Raw genomic sequence first — 4,762 nt, 5'->3', positions numbered from 1 at the left:
GCAAGCTTTGTTCTTTGCTGCTTTTTCTTGCTTCAAGAATCATTTTTATGATTTTTCAGATTATCAAATAACATGTCTCCTTGTTATCCTTCTTTCAAGAGCCAACATATTTAACATTCTTAAACAACAACTTCAAAAGACATATGCACTGTTCAAGCATTCATTCAGAAAACAAGAAGCATTGTCACCACATCAATATAATTAAACTAAGTTCAAGGATAAATTCGAAACTCATGTACTTCTTGTTCTTTTGAATTAAAATATTTTTCATTTAAGAGAGGTGATGGATTCATAGGACATTCATAACTTTAAGACAAAGTTACTAAATACTAATGATCATGTAATAAGGCACAAACATGGATAAGCACTTAACATAAAGAAAACGAAAAACAGAGAATGTAAGAACAAGGAATGAGTCCACCTTAGTGATGGTGGCGTTTTCTTCTTGAGAAACCAATGATGTCCTTGAGCTCTTCTATGTCTCTTCTTTGTCTTTGTTGCTCCTCCCTCATTGCTTTTTGATCTTCTCTAATTTCATGAAGGATGATGGAGTGCTCTTGATGTTCCACCCTTAATTGTCCCATGTTGGAACTTAATTCTCCTAGGGAGGTGTTGATTTGCTCCCAATAGTTTTGTGGAGGAAAATGCATTTGAGGCATCTTTGGGATCTCATGGTGATGAGCTTCATGCGTCTCTTGAGCTCCATGAATGGGCTCTCTTGTTTGCTCCATCCTTTTCTTAGTGATGGGCTTCTCTTCCTCAATGGGAATGTCTTCTTCTATGTCAATCCCAGCCGAATTGCATAGATGGTAAATGAGGTGAGGAAAAGCTAACCTTGCCATATTGGAGGACTTGTCAGCCACCTTGTAGAGTTCTTGAGGTATAATCTCATGAACTTCCACCTCTTCTCCAATCATGATGCTATGGATCATGATGGCCCGGTCTATAGTAACTTCAGAACGGTTGCTAGTGGGAATGATTGAGCGTTGAATGAACTCCAACCATCCTCTAGCTATAGGCTTAAGGTCCAGTCTTCTCAGTTGAACCGGTTTGCCTTTTGAGTCAATCTTCCATTGAGGTCCTTCCACACATATGTCCATGAGGACTTGGTCCAACCTTTGATCAAAGTTGACTCTCCTTGTGTAGGGGCGTGCGTTCTCTTCCATCATTGGCAAGTTGAACGCCAACCTTACATTTTCCAAACTAAAATCTAAGTAATTCCCCCGAACCATGGTGAGATAATTTTTTGGGTTCGGGTTCTTACTTTGATCATGGTTCCTTGTGATCCATGCATTAGCATAGAACTATTGAACCATTAGAGTTCCGACTTGTTGGATGGGGTTTGTTAGAACTTTCCAACCTCTTCTATGGATCTCATGTCGGATCTCCGGATACTCATTTCTCTTGAGTTTGAAAGGGACCTCGGGGATCACCTTCTTCTTGGCTACAACATCATAGAAGTGGTATTGTTGAGTTTTGGAGATGAATCTTTCCATCTCCCATGACTCAGAGGTGGAAGCTTTTGTCTTCCCTTTCCCTTTTCTAGACGATTCTCCGGTCTTGGGTGCCATCAATGGTAATGGAAAAACAAAAAGCTTATGCTTTTACCACACCAAACTTAGAATATTGCTCGTCCCCGAGCAAGAGAAGAAAGAATAGATGAAGAAGAAGAAGAAAATATGGAGGAGAGGAGGGAGAGGTGTATTCGGCCAAGAAGAGAAGAGAGGGTTGTGTTGTGTGAAGATGAGGAAGAATGGAGGGCTTTATATAGGGAAGGGAGGGGTGTAAGGTTCGGCCATAAGGGTGGGTTTTGGGTGGGAAATTGATTTTGAATTTTGAAGGTAGGTGGAGTTTATGAGGTAGTTTATGGGGAAGAGTGGATGATGTGAGTGGTGAAGTGGTGATAGGGAAGAGAGATTGAGGTGATTGGTGAAGAGTTTTGGGGAAGAGTGTTTATTGGGAAGAGAGGATGAACATTGAGAAGAGGGAAGAGAATGAGTGGTGGTAGTGGGGATCCTGTATGGTCCACAGATGCTGAGATGATCCTGTGGGGTCCACAGATCCTGAGGTGTCAAGGAATTGCATCCCTGCACCAATTAGGCATGTAAAATGCCTTTGCATGCAATTCTGGTGTTCAAACGCTGAACTGATGCTTGTTCTGGGCATTCAACGCCCAGATGCAGCATGTTTCTGGCGTTGAACGCCAGTTCTATGCTTGTTTCTGGCGTTCAGTGCCAGCTCTTCTTCACTGTGCATTTCTGGCGTCTGAACGCTAGGATGCTGCTTGTTTCTGGCATTCAACGCTAGAAACATGCTCTGTTCTAGCGTTGAACGCCAGACAGATGCTCCTTACTAGCGTTTAAACGCCAGTGAGATCCTCCTCTAGGGTGTGATTTTTCTTCTACTGTTTTTGATTCCGTTTTCAATTTTTATATTTATTTTGTGACTCCACATGATCATGAACCTAATAAAACATCAAATAACAATAAAAATAAAATTAGATAAATAAAAATTGGGTTGCCACCCAACAAGCGCTTCTTTAATGTCAATAGCTTGACAGTGGGCTCTCATGGAGCCTCACAGATGTTCAGAGCATTGTTGAGACTCCCCAACACCAAACTTAGAGTTTGGATATGGGAGTTCAACACCAAACTTAGAGTTTGGTTGACGACTGTGGGGGCTCTGGTTGACTCTGTTTTGAGAGAAGCTTACTGTGCCTCTTTTCCATGTTTACAGAAGGATGTCCTTGAGTTTTAAACTCAAGGGAGTCCTCATTCAATTAAAGGACTAATTCGCCTCTGTCAACATCAATCACAGCTCTTGCTGTGGCTAGGAAGGGTCTTCCAAGGATGACGGATTCATCCTCATCCTTCCCAGTATCTAGGACTACGAAATCAGCAGGGATGTAAAGGCCTTCAACCTTTACTAACACGTCCTCTACTTGTCCATAAGCCTGTTTTCTTGAATTGTCTGCCATCTCTAATGAGATTTTAGCAGCTTGCACCCCAAAGATTCCTAGTTTCTCTATTACAGAGAGGGGCATGAGGTTTATCCCTGAACCAAGGTCACACAGAGCCTTTTCAAAGATCATGGTGCCTATGGTACAAGGTATTAGGAACTTTCCAGGATCCTATTTCTTCTGAGGCAATGTCAGTTGATCCAGATCACTTAGTTCATTGGTGAACAAGGGAGGTTCATCTTCCCAAGTCTCAATACCAAATAATTTGGCATTCAGCTTCATGATTGCACCAAGGTACTTGGTAACTTGCTCCTTAGTAACATCCTCATTCTCTTCAGAAGAGGAATACTCATCAGAGCTCATGAATGGCATAAGGAGGTTTAATGGAATCTCTATAGTCTCTAGTTGAGTCTCAGATTCCTTTGGTTCCTCAGAGGAAAACTCCTTATTGATCACTGGACGCCCCAGGAGGTCTTCCTCCTTGGGATTCACGTCCTCCCCTTCTTCCTTGGATTCGGCCATGATGGTCATTTCAATGGCCTTGCACTCTCCTTTTGGATTTTCTTCTGTATTGCTTGGGAGAGTACTAGGAGGGATTTCAGTGACTTTTTTACTCAGCTGGCCCACTTGTGCTTCCAAATTTCTAATGGAGGACCTTGTTTCATTCATGAAACTCACAGTGGCCTTAGATAGATCAGAGACTAAGTTTGCTAAATTAGAAGTATTTTGTTCAGAGTTCTCTGTCTGTTGCTGAGTGGATGATGGAAAAGGCTTGCTATTGCTAAACCTGTTTCTTCCACCATTATTAAAGCCTTGTTGAGGCTTTTGTTGATCCTTCCATGAGAGATTTGGGTGATTTCTCCATGAGGGATTATAGGTGTTTCCATATGGTTCACCCATGTAATTCACCTCTGCTATTGCAAGGTTTTCAGGATCATAGGCCTCTTCTTCAGAAGGCGCCTCTTGAGTACTGTTGGATGCAGCTTGCATTCCATTCAGACTCTGAGAAATCATATTGACTTGCTCACAGGATTTCTCTCAAAAGTGTACATGAACTGGTTATTAGCAACCATGTCAATGAGTTCTTGAGCTTCTACAGGCGTTTTCTTTAGGTGAATGGATCCACCTGCAGAAGTATCCAATGACATCTTAGCTAATTCAGACAGACCATCATAGAATATATCCAGGATGGTCCATTCTGAAAGCATGTCAGAAGGACACTTTTTGGTCAGTTGCTTATATCTCTCTCAAGCTTCATAGAGGGATTCACCTTCTTTCTGTTTGAAGGTTTGAACATCCACTCTAAGCTTACTAAGCTTTTGAGGAGGAAAGAACTTGGCTAAGAAAGCCGTGACCAGCTTATCCCAAGAGTTCAGGCTATCTTTGGGTTGAGAGTCCAACCACACTCTAGCTCTGTCTCTTACAGCAAAAGGGAAAAGCATGAGCCTGTAGACTTCAGGATCTATTCCATTAGTCTTAACAGTATCACAGATCTGCAAAAATTCAGTTAAGAACTGAAAAGGATCTTCAGATGGAAGTCCATGAAACTTGCAGTTCTGCTGCATCAGAGAAGCTAATTGAGGTTTCAGCTCAAAGTTGTTTGCTCCAATGGTAGGAATGGAGATGCTTCTTCCATGTAAATTAGAATTAGGTGCAGTAAAGTCACCAAGCATCCTCCTTGCATTATTATTATTTTCAGCTGCCATCTCCTCTTCTTGTTCGAAAATTTCTGAAAGGTGCTTGCTGGATTATTGTAATTTAGCTTCTCTTAGTTTCCTCTTCAGAGTCCTTTCAGGTTCTGGA

General features: G+C 41.8%; 1 non-coding gene across 1 annotated transcript; it reads left to right on the top strand.

The window, feature by feature from the left end:
* The first annotated feature begins 4,161 nt into the window (after positions 1 to 4,161).
* On the top strand, positions 4,162 to 4,269 carry LOC112753058 (small nucleolar RNA R71). Its single transcript, XR_003177459.1, has one exon. It is a non-coding gene; the product is annotated as a small nucleolar RNA R71 (small nucleolar RNA).
* The last annotated feature ends 493 nt before the right edge of the window (positions 4,270 to 4,762 follow it).

This window comes from Arachis hypogaea, chromosome 15, assembly GCF_003086295.3.
Source record: "Arachis hypogaea cultivar Tifrunner chromosome 15, arahy.Tifrunner.gnm2.J5K5, whole genome shotgun sequence".
Classification (NCBI taxonomy): domain Eukaryota; kingdom Viridiplantae; phylum Streptophyta; class Magnoliopsida; order Fabales; family Fabaceae; genus Arachis; species Arachis hypogaea.
The sequence above is the reverse complement of the archived record's forward strand: the minus strand, read 5'-3'. Positions and strand labels throughout refer to the sequence as shown.